This window comes from Ascaphus truei, chromosome 2 (genome assembly GCF_040206685.1).
Source record: "Ascaphus truei isolate aAscTru1 chromosome 2, aAscTru1.hap1, whole genome shotgun sequence".
NCBI classification, from domain to species: domain Eukaryota; kingdom Metazoa; phylum Chordata; class Amphibia; order Anura; family Ascaphidae; genus Ascaphus; species Ascaphus truei.
Window position 1 is genome coordinate 272,152,603 of NC_134484.1, and position 12,548 is coordinate 272,165,150.

The 12,548-nt window shown below is 44.7% G+C and overlaps 1 protein-coding gene across 20 annotated transcripts in view; it reads right to left on the bottom strand.

Moving 5' to 3' along the window:
- Positions 1-12,548, bottom strand: part of CTNND2 (catenin delta 2) — a 1,535,845-nt gene that overhangs the window by 448,883 nt on the left and 1,074,414 nt on the right. The window lies entirely within an intron of this gene.

Here is a 12,548-nt window from a genome sequence, read left to right on the forward strand (position 1 = left end):
GTTCCTTCATATGTGATAGCAAGATTTAAAGACGGAATTAACTATAACCAAAAGGTGAATGAAGTACATTAAATCTGCAGGGATGTGCAAGGATATCTGAAGCTAGGTGGAATAGTGTAGAAGAGTTTATTGATTGGAAGTATCAGACGTACTGATAAGAAGACTATTGTGATCTTTTATCACAACTGAAAAAGAAGCCTTTGTGGTCTATAAAACTAATGTGCATCACTGCCCATATACAATAATTGGTATAATAACCCGAGAAGAACAGGAGAAGATGAGGCATGGTGTTTCATTACACCTGTTAACAAATGAGCAGCTACAGTTTATTGTTTTATAAATCGAATATCATTAGAAATATTATTATTATGGATAGTCTGACTAGCCAGTGTTATTGCTTGCTTCATGTATTTTATATAAAGCTAAGATGTAAAACCAGTAAGTGACTAACGTTTATGCTGTTATTTGTGCAGCTGAACAAGTCCGGGGTTTTCATTCAATGATAAAAAGGATCAATACCTGCTGTCAGAAGTAAAAGGACCTTATCATGGCCTCCAGTATCAAACCGGTGCCTCCCATGGATTTTGACAATGGGAATGTTGCTGAAAATGGAATCAGATGGAAAGAACTCATGAAACTGATTTTTGCAGACCTGACTGACAAGTGGTTAGATGAGCAAAAGGCTAAACAGTTCCAATCGTGCACTGGACAGAAATGGTAAAGATATATGCAGAGCATGGACTGAAAGTGGATCACTGTCTGCTGTAGGTAAAAAACGATCTAGACACTGTTTGAAACATAGTGTAATCTGAAGAAAAATACATCTGTCCAAAGAAAGCTGTTATATGAAAGACAGCAGGGAACAATAGAATCAGCAGGCTTACAGGAGCAAAAGACTACGTTTGATGAGGGTGACGGTATGATAAAAGACTGAATTCTAATAGGATCAAATTCACAATGCAATAAAACATTACTACTGGAAGATGTTTTCAGAGTAGATAATGCAATTAAAATTGTACATCCACATGAAATGTCTAAAGAACAAATGAAAGTACTGCAAAACAATACAAGGGTAATGCACATAATACAGAGGGAAATAGAGAAACATCAATCACCTGGCAGTACACAGAAAATACCAAAACATTTGAAATATGTAGAACAGAGATTAGACAAGAGAGGTTGCAATAAGTGTGGTACAAAACACATAATGTCTGAGGAGTGCCCAACAGATAGAAAATGATGTGCATGAGATGTCTATTTAAATACAGATGCAGCCACGAGTATCTGAACACTTGCCTTGGAAAATCTGGGGCAATCTCCCAGTAATGCTGCAACATTTCTGTGATATTTCTGCAGACAGACTAATGGATTAACTTAGCGGGGGTCCCTGGCAGTCCCATTCAGTTTGAATTTTCCAAGGCAAGTGTTCGGATACTCGTGGCTGCATGTGAGGACCCGCCATCCACGCCCCATGCGGCGCATGCTCCACTCACCTACACCCACGATCAGGTGTCCTGCATTTTCTGCCTCTTGCAGTACATCTCGTGGACCAGCGAATGCCAGTGTTCCTTCTAGGGGCGCGCACGGACCACACTCGGCACTAAATGCCGTTCCTGCAGGTCCCACCTCCAGGCTTCGCTCGCGCAGTGACGTTAACCTCACGCAGCATGCACCCTCTATGCGCAGCACCCATGCACGCACAAGCTTCCTCACTCCTCTGTGTAATGGGATACACCTGTGTTGTTTCCAGCAGCCAACCATAGTCCAGCTTACTCAGGAGTATGCATCCTCCTCATTGGACTATCTTCCCTATATATGCTCAGCCTGTCCTCTAGCACATCGGCTGAGCATAACCTTGTGTACTGTATGTGCGCTGTGTTCACTACAGTCCTGCCTGCTGTCTGTGCCTTGCCTGTCTTGTCTAGTCCAGAGTTCCTGATCTTGCTTGCTTTTGGATTCCGTATTTCTCCATTCCTGACCCGGCTTACCAACGACGATCCGCACCTCCCCGCTCCTGACCTCGGCTTACCCACCACGATCTGCACCTCTCCAATCCCGACCTTGGCTAAGTACCTACAATGATCCGTACCTCTCCAATCCAGACCTCGGCAAGTATCATTGACTATACTGACTTCTCCTACCCTGACCTGGCTACCTTGGCCAATCTACTGTACACTCCAGACGTGTCCACACGGCTGTGGGTTGGTGTTTATCTAATCCCATCTCGGCCTCGCAGTCACGCCTTGTTTTGGGTGAGCACACCGTTACACTGCATCTGTACATGAAAACTGTGAATGATCGCGAAATAAATGACACCCGACTATTTCTAGCAATGATAATCATGGAAGATGAGAAACAAGATGAGATGTACAGTATGCATACAGATATATTAGGAGGTACCCAAAGAGTATATTGACTTTAGGCTACAATTATAAATGATACATGATCCGGTTACGTCCCCCTCACACTGCCGCCGAGCGGCATCTTGATCAAGGAGCCTCGGCAGTGAAGGAGACAGAAGAGGAGACAAGGAGGCATGGCGGAGGCATAGCCGTGAGTGGTTGGCCCTCATTGGCTGAAGCGCTCACGTGACATGGCAGTCTGCTGCCAGAAACAATTTTGAAAATCTCTTCAGGAGACTGCTGCCCTGCAGGCGGCGCTGGTATGTAAACATACATAGGATTTCTGCAATTTGTTTTTGTGCCGCACGGCGTTGCGCTATGCGATGCCGCCAGATTTTTTTTGTATAATCACAGCCTTAAGCTTGACGCAGGAGCTCAGGTAAATTGCCTACAAAGACATTATGGTATGCGGACTGTCAATGCTGAGCTTGTCAAAATTGGACTGGCAAAGCTAGTGAGATATGGAGGCCACCTTCTTAAGGTGCAGGGTAAAAGGTTCATTAAAATTCAAAGACAGAACACAAATGTTTGACTTTCACTTTGTAAGGTGCAAATAACCGTGGAGCTTACAATCTATGTTTTTGGTGCCTGAGGCACAGGGAGATAAAGTGACTTGCCCAAGGTCACAAGAAGCCAACAACGGGAATTGAACCGGGCTCCCCTGCTTCAAACTCAGTGTCTTTACTCACTTAGCCAGTCCTTCTCCTCAAAATAATAAGATCAAAATAATAATATCAAAATAATAATGGCTGTTAACCATGCACAAGATCTTACGGAAAAAAAATGATATTGAGCATTGCAATTAAAAACTGGTATATACCAATAAAGATACTTACATGTATGCAAGTAAAGGGAAAAATGAATTTAGAGGGACCTAACTGGGAGAATAAGCAGGAAGGCAGGTCTGTCACTTATGTGTCTAGATCAATGACTTAAATACAGCATAACTATGCCCAGATTGAGAAATAAATGCAATTGTGGTAGGATGCAAAAAATCCAATCAATACAATTATGGAATAAAGGTTATGGTAGGGAAAGATCACAGGTCACTTGTAAGCATAATCGATAAAACATTATTAGCTGCTCCATCAAGGCAACAAATGATGATCCTCAGACTCCAAAATTATGACCTAGAGGTAGTTTATGTTCCTAGAAACGACATTCAAGTGGCTAATAGGCTCTTGAGGATGTTTAAACTAAGTTCTAACACCATTCCCAGTGTAGCCCCCTGTCCTTTGTCAGCCAATCTCTGTAATACTTCCTCAACATCTGTGCCTCCGAACAAGCGCCGACACCGGCAACCCTCCTGTCCATTGTGAGCTGACTCTGGATTAGCTTCGTTCTGTCTGGGGAAATTTTCAGGGGATGGCCGTGCAGGCCCTACTGATGCTGGTCGAGGACTCAAATCCTCCATCTGTATGGTTAGCTTGGGGTATATGAGCGAGCAACCCATGGGTAGTAGGGCTTATGGAAAATGCAGGGCCCGGGGGCCCTCATCTTCACTTAACTCATTGCCGGTGGTAACGATGACTACACTCCATCGGCAAGTAGGATCCCACTTGCAGCCTATTGGTCGGGCTCCGGCTAAGCCAGGAAACCACCTTAGGGAGGTGCATACTTGAAGTGGGGGTGTGGTGGCCGGGACATCTTCCACCGCAACCACGTTGTGGGGATACTCGTGGAGCTCCATGGCCCACTGACGGACCTTTTGTTTGGAGGGTACAAACATGGTTCCCTAAATTTGGTTCTGTTATCTCTGCCCTCGTTGTGACCTGGGTAGTTAGGTACAGCGGCCAGGTGCCTCACTTCCCCTGGTGGAATCTCTGTCAACTCCTTCTCCAGGTTGAAAAATTGCCCAAATCCATCTTGGGCAGAGATCCTATAGCATTCTTCTTTGAATACGGGGTGAATCCGCAAAGATGATAGGGGTAATTTGCCGGCTTCTTGCAGAGAGGCCCGGATCAGGGCTCTCAGCACATCCGTGTTGGTCCCCAATATGATGGGGGAATTTGGGTGTTCCCCGGTCTCGGGACATATCAAGGCTTCCACGTCCATGGGATGGGTTTTGTTGGTTTTGAACTACTGTATATCCAACCACCCGCAGCAGAAGGAGCGTGTCCGGAGTGTGGTGTTTTGGCGTTGCCAGGCCAGGTATAAATAGGTGTAGCAATACTTGCCGGTACCGGTACAGAAGAGACGAAGTCGTTGCCGTTAGCCAAGGTCAGGGAGAGAGAGATCCGGAAGGTCGAGGTCCAAACAGTAGTCGAGGGGTGAGAGAAGCTGCAAGGTCAGGTGGGAGCCGGGGTCCAGAGCCAGAGAGGAACGTCCGCCAAGCCGGGTCGCAACCTGAATAACGAAGAGCAAAGGGAAAGCCAGAATAGATGTCTGAAAGCAGAGACTATGTCGAGCGATGTGAGAGAGGCAACACAGGTACTATATATTGCGGCTGACCAATACGGAACGAAGGCAGACCTGGAGGAACATGAGGAGCTGTCCTGGATTGGTTCCTATAATATGCAGCCAGGTGGGGAGCTTTAGGGTTAAGTTGCAGCCTTTGTGAGATTTGGGGGCATGGTTTCACTGCTAGTGCAGTGAATAAATTATCCTTGCCCGGCGCACGCACTGTAAGGTCGGAGAGCGTGCGCCCGGGACTAGAGGGAACCGCCAGAGCCCTGAGAGGCCGCGGGGCAGCGCAGAATGAGGGGGTCTATCCCGCACAGCGGGAGCAGGTCGGGTGAGGAGAGGAAGCCGTCGCACGGCAGCAGGGGGCATTCGGAGGTGAGGAGGGGTCGCACTGAGAGTGCCGCGATCCCCACATCCTCACAATCAGATGGGTGTCTCCTTTCAGGACTAGGTGCAGGGGCACTATACGAGAATATGGACGGCTACTCTGCCGAATGCACGATGAAGACCGTGGCCCCGGGGGTGGAAGTGTCTGGCTTCGGGCAGTCCAGGGCGAAGTGACCTTCTTGGTGGCAGTTAAAGCAACAGTTGCTTTGGGTCGCTCTGAAGCCAGAGTTAGGAGCCGAGCTCCAAGGCATCGAGGGGATCTGTTGTGAAGGATCCAGGTGAGCATTGTCCTCAGAATTTTTCTTCGCACTAGACTTCTTGGATGGAGTGACTTTTGGTTAAGGTCCAAATCAGATCTTGAGCAATAGCCTCTGCATGGCAGCACTTGCTCCGCATGGTCTCTCCCCTCTCTGCAAACTCCTCTTCTTCCAGCGGTGTGAGCCGCACCCCAGAGAAAGCTTTTAGCTTGAGATAGTGATGACCCTGGGAGGACTGCATAAATTTGTCAGCAAATCTCTGTAATACTTCCTCAACGTCTGTGTCTCAGGACAAGCGCCGACTCCGGCAACCCTCCCGTCCATTGTGAGCTGACTCTAGATTAGCTTCATTCTGTCTGGGGCAATTCTCAGGGGATCGCCGTGCAGGCCCAACGGATGCTGGTTTTGGACTGAAATCCTCCATCTGTATGGGTAGGTTGGGGTATATGAGTGGGCAACCTGTGGGTAGGGCTTCTGGAAAATGCAGAGCCCGGGGGCCTTCATCTTCACTTAACCTATTGCCGGCGGTGACGATGACTACACTCCATCGGCAAGTAGGATCCTACTTGCAGCCTAGTGGCTGGGTTCCGGCTAAGCCAGTAAACCGCATTAGGGAGGTGCATACTTGAAGTGGAGGGCCAAAGCCCACTGATGGATCTCTTGTTTGGAGGGTACAAAAATGGTTCCCTAAATTTGGTTCTGTTATCTCGGGCACCCCAGGTCTGAATCTCAGCAGCGCCTCCAAATGTATCCCCCTTTCTCTATGCCTAAGGGAAACAATGCATGCTGCTATACCTGTTTGCTCACTGGAGGCCTAATCCTCCACTGCTGGGAGCCTGGGTTGAGCTCTTTCCCTTACAGTGCAGTGTCTCCATCTATGAGGGATCCTAGCATTGGCGGGATAGCCCCTCACAGGAACCAACACACAAAAATAGTAATACACCACACCAAGTATATAACTAAGCTTTACTATACATAATACTACACACATTTGCCACACAATAACTGTACCCAAAGATAACCCCAATTACAACACTTGGCAAAGTATTGAGGGGGCCGTGGCACCAGTACCCCTGGGGTCCTGTCCCAGCAAGTCTCCACCCAAGTGTGAGGCAGCACTACCCCCTGTATGTTCACGTTGGGTACCTGCCTGGGTACTCCAGTACCCAGGTGCTGCTTGTCGCGATCGGTTGGAGCATGTCCCACGTAGTGGGGCCTCCAACACAAATCCCCTCTCTCCTAAGGGTCCTGATCCGCCTCGTGAGGTGAGCTCCAGCTGGAGTGTCTCCCCTGAATGCCTCAGGGTCCTGTGACCTGGTCCCAGGCCGCAGGGCGACACATGGCCATCTGAATACCAGTACAATACTATCCACTAATGGGAAGCGTCCCTATCTGGGGCCTTCCCTACAACACTTGGCTTAGGTTAACTTAGGGCCTTGCTGGGGCCTAAGGGGGCAAGTTCTAGGCCTCTTCCAGGAGGTGCTGTTCCCTGGACACTATCTGCTGTCTTGCCGCCCTCTGTCTGGATGACTTGCGGGCTTTCAGCACGCGAAAGATATCCTCTTCCTCCTGCCTGCGCAAATCCCATTGGCTTGGACGGCCCCGTGTGATGTTTCCCTCCCCCCAAAGGATCTTGGGACTTGTAGTCCCGCGTCTGCGGAGCTGTCCTAAGATGGCCACCGCACTCTACACATTGTGCATGCGCACCTCGCCGGACTGCACATGTGCTATACTCAAAATGGCCACCCCACCTCCCACTCGCGCGGTGCTCTGACAATCTAACCGCCACCTCCCCCACACCAGAGGCAGGGTTGGGAGTTCAGCTACATCATTCACTGATGAGAAACTTAAAGAAATTAGAACTGTAACAGAGAATGACGAGATAATGGTCAGATTCGTCAAAACGATAAAACATGGTACAAAAGCTAAGGCAGTATTAAATTAAAGGCATTCTGGAATATGAGAAAGGACTCATCAGTGATGCATAGGCTTGGGTTTAAATGTGAAAGAATTGTAATTCGTATAGGAAGGGACCTTCTAGTCTAGCCTGGAATGAGTTCCCAAATTGAAGAAATAGAAACAATTGTAAAAAAAATACCAGGAGAATCCGAATGGCAGTGAATATTGTCAAAACTGAGTACCTGAAAGAAGTACACAGCAAGAAAGTACCCAATTTCAAGTACCAAAAGAACTTTCAGAAGTGCTATTGATCTGTATATCCAAGAATCAAAGTTCCACAGCTCCGTTGGTAAGTAAAATGGTCACTATGGATGCACAAGAAGCGCTAACCACTTCAGATGCATCATCTGAACAATGGAGCCATGAACAAAGTTCCAGAGAGGTACTGCCAAGTGGGGCAGAGTCACCTAGTTTACACAGGAATCAGAGGCTGTCAAATATTCTAGAGGGTTGCAGAATAAATTCAGAGGTTAGAGAAATTATGACACCACAAATATTATGCATGAGAGGTTCTTTTTGAACTCGAAACAGTAAATGTTATAGGTACATATGTATACCTGGGATATTTGTAATTTTTGTGCCAGTGCGGGACTGCTGCTTTAAAGATGTTGCCGTTTTGAAATACTGAATTAGCAGTACAACATTGGGCCACATGGACTGTCAGCCTGAATCAGTGCTTAGATCCCTTAGATAGGTGTCGTGACATCCCAAGGGTTAACTCCCTGTATGTCACATTCTGTAACCACTTCCACTACTGTATTGTTAAATGCAAGTATCAAAAATATGCCAGTGTACAGAAAATGGAGAGAGGAGAGAGGATTCATCACAAGGTGGCTGAGCAGCTACCACACCTTGGCTTGAGTTCCAAGCCCTAGACTCTCCTTTGCTAGTGAAAATTAGGGACTGGGTTAGTGCTTTTCTGCAGTTTGTTCCTGCTCTGCACAAAAAAGAGCCGTCTACGAAAACCTGCATGTAGTCCTGTGTCTCTTCTGAACATTTACAAACACTCATAAGCTCCTCGGGACCGGGACTCTTTTTTCCTATTCTTTCTTTTATGTCTGAAGTGCTTATTCCCATTATGTGAAAATGCTGATGCGCAAGTCTATAGCTAATTAATATTTAATAGAGATGCTGACTTTCTAACTAACTCTTCATGGTGACTTTACGCACTGTAGTCACAAAGAACAGGTGTAGCAACCTTGGGGGTATGCTAAAAGAATTCCTAGTGAGTTTTGGTCCCTACAGGGAGTTAAGAGTTTACTTCCCTTACAGGCCCTAGTTGTAAGTAATTCCATGTAACTTATTTGAAGTAACCAATTATATGTTGCAAATACCTTAGCACAGTGATTGGTCAGTTATTTACATCTAGAAGGTACTGGAAAGATCAACCAATATCAAACAATGTAAAATAATAACAAATATTCAAGTCCTGGAACATTTGGGTAACAGTGATCATAATGTGGTCTCATTTTAAATAACATCAAAAAAAGATTACTTCGGTTCAACAAAGACCTTAAACTTTAGAAAGGCAGATTTTAATAAACTGAGGACTAATCTACAAGGAATACATTGCGATTATGTTTTTGTAGGGAAAAATGTAGAAGATAAATGGGCAGTCTATAAAACATTGTTAGAAAAGCATACTTATCCGTGTATACCCTTGGGTAATAAGTGTTGCCAGGTTCCCCCTGGGTTCCCCATTGGCACCCTTACCTCCCGATATGGCAGCGGAGGCGTGCGGGGAGCTGAGGTTGGTGCGGGAGCTTAGTGCAGGCATTAAGACAGAAGTTAGTCCACAGAACACTTCATAACGAACTAAAGGACACTGAGAATGGCACAAGACCATGCAATATGACGCGCTGCAAAAATATATGCAAAGATCCAATAGCCAGTCACAAACATAGAACATTCAATGTTAAAGTATCATACTACTTCACATCCAGGAATGTGGTATATACTGTATGATTCAATGCAGCAAGCAGCAAGCATGTGATCAAGGGTGCTACATAGGTGAAACCAGCAAAAAACGTAAAATCAGAATAAGCCTACACAGACAAAATGAAGAAGGAAGATACTGCACTACAGTGGGACATCACTTCTAACAGCCAGATCCTTCTATAAATCATTTCAAAATCCAAATCCTCAAAGGAATGTTTAAAAGCACTCAAGAACAGAAAACAGGTCAACTCAAAATGATAATGCTCTCTTTGACACTAAAAAATAGGATTTAATACTGATACAGTATATGGTTTCTTACGCTGTCAGATTGTTTTTACTGTTTCTCCCTGCCTCTCTGTTATTAATTTTACAATTTAACACATTTTCCACGTGACCTCCCTTCACACTATCACTTTCGTCCATTTATTGCCCTTTCTGTTTATTTTCAATTCCCTCTGCCTATTCTCTCTCTCTATCTCATCTGTCTTAGATTGTTATCTTGGATTTTACATCTGTGTTAAACTCATGGAATCCTGAGCTAGGGCCGGCGTTAGGGCAAGGAGAGCAAGGCGGTTTCCTTGGGCCCCACGCCTTTGGTGGCCTCCCTCCTGTTGGCACCCGGATTCAAATGCTGCCAGACAGCAGAGGGGAGAGCTGGGGGAGGGAGCTGGGGAGTCCTCGTGACCTCATGACATTGCAAGAGGAAGGCCATCCTGCCAGCATGCTGCCTTGGGCCTGCAAAACGTAAGGCTGCTCCTATGTCAGTATTGCTTGAGCTGGGGAAGAGGGAGAACTCTCAAAAGCTTGTCCTAAAATATCAATTGTTAGTCTAAATAAAAAAGGTATCACCACATACTGAAGAACTCATTTATTTTGTAAATATTTTGAAGAAACCTAAATGTGGTATATGCTGTGTAATAATTCATGTACTGTATGCTAGCTTACTTCTTCAATTGTGAAAAGGATTGTATTGTCCCGCATAAATAACTTTTTTGAAATGTGTTAAACGCACCACAGAGAATAAAAGTGTGCATTTTAATTGCTCATTGTACCCAGTCTATTACTAGAAACCTTTAATTTGCTAATTTACAACTTAAAAGGTGGTTTACTTACTGTGGATGCATCATACTTTTGTTATAATATTACTACTTTTTAGTTATTACTTCAAGGTGCATATTAAACAGATTATTATATTTTATAACTTCATGCACAAGCTTGACTATGTAAATTCCTATAGAAGAACTAATTACAATTCTATCTGTTCATAAAATGTCTTATATTTAAAAGGGCACTTGTTGCTGCACTTCAGCTGTATACCCTAGGGCTTATTGTGCTGTATGTCTCTTTAACTACTGTATGACATCTGTTTTAGTAAAGGCTTTTAGAAAGAATGCAATAGTATAAAGTATTGTATGAGTTAAGTTAGAGCTAGCAAAGTTACTAACATATAGGAGGTTAATCACCAAAGCATGTTATCCATTAGCGATAATTATTAGCCAGTAAATTCAATGGTCATTAATAACAACTACCAGCTATCACGGTTTAGTAAATAATCTCCAATAATTTATGCAGTTGTCCCACGGAAAAATAGATTATAAATTGTGTTGTTTGTTATCAGAAAAAATCTAGTGTAATAAATGCTGTAATCATATAACATGTACCGTTATGAAGAGCTTTGTAGATAAGGTTGTCACAGAGAATAGGAAAGATTTTTTTTTAAATTATTAAAAAAATTATATTGTGATCCAAACACACTGATATGTTTTTGGAATATATGCAATGTTTCATTAGTGCCTGGACTATGATAATATATACATATATTCTTCAGTAACAAAAAAACGATAGCATAGAAACATGCAGACACACTCACACTTACAGTAGTAAACCTTGGGGGGTAGTAATCCCCTTTGTAATGCATTGAGTGCGGACATCGCATTTTCTGTAATACTTTCCTTCTTCACATGTCCTTATTTATGTATGAGATTTAATTGGAGTTCTATTGTTCCCTCCGAGGAGCAACATTTTGAAAAATTGAATTCACCCTGCTTGTGTAAAATGCTTGGTTTAAAGAATCAATGCATTCCTCAGCAGATTAGTGTAGGAAACTAAAGGGATGCATCAGTCCATTCACAACAATCACCATTACCATTTCTTCAGCTGCCTTCTTTAAATGGTTTATTCAAAACAATTGTCAGTCACTGCAAGACTAGTTACCCATGAGAGCTTTTATTTAAGAACAGGTTTCTTTTCTAAAATTGCACATACTACTAATGTCCACACTTCATTTACTTTCAAGGTTGGGTAAGAGGCAATGGACAAAAAAATAAGAGAATTTTTTTTTTTAAACATCTCAACAGAAGAATAAGCAATTTTTTAAAATACATTTTTGTGAGGTGCCAATCAGTGCAATGAAATGTCCTTTGAAATGTATACCTGATATAAAGTTACTGCTATGGTAGGTTTATTTAGATCCAACTTCTTTACAAGTGATTGTGATCCATATTTACTGTACTACTCACTACTATAAAATGACACATCATCCCTTCCCCCCCACCCCCCGCTGCATCACTTCTGATTTGCTCCCACATCTTCCGGTTGCGGCTAACTCCAACGCAACAGGATACTTTGTAGCACGATACACACAGGCAGTGCAACCACTAGGTGACCTAGACAGTTGCCTAGGGCAGCTCGTTTTGGGGGCAGCAGGAGCAGGGCAGCTGGAGCAGAAGAGGAGACAAAGGCTGGCGGGAGCAGAGAAGGGCGTCGGAGGAGGACAGCAGTAGGAGTGCTCCACCTTAATACCAAAGTAAGCCAGGTAGGCATTCTCAATTGAGTTTGGGAGTAAGAAAATGAGGAGGATGGGGGAGTGAGAGAATGAGGAGGAGGAGGGGGTAAGAGAATGAGGAGGAGGAGGGGGTGAGAGAATGCGGAGGAGGGGGTGTGAGGGCATGATGAGAAGGAGTGGGGGTGAGAGAATGAGGAGGAGGAAAGGGAAGTGAGAGAATGAGCGGGAAGTGAGAGAATGAGGACGAGGAGAGGGAAGTGAGAGAATGAGAATGAGGAGGGGGTGAGAGAATGCGGAGGAGGGGGTGTGAAGGCATAATGAGAAGGAGTGGGGGTGAGAGAATGAGGAGGAGGAGGAGATGGAAGTGAGAGAATGAGCGGGAAGTGAGAGAATGAGAACGAGGAGAGGGAAGTGAGA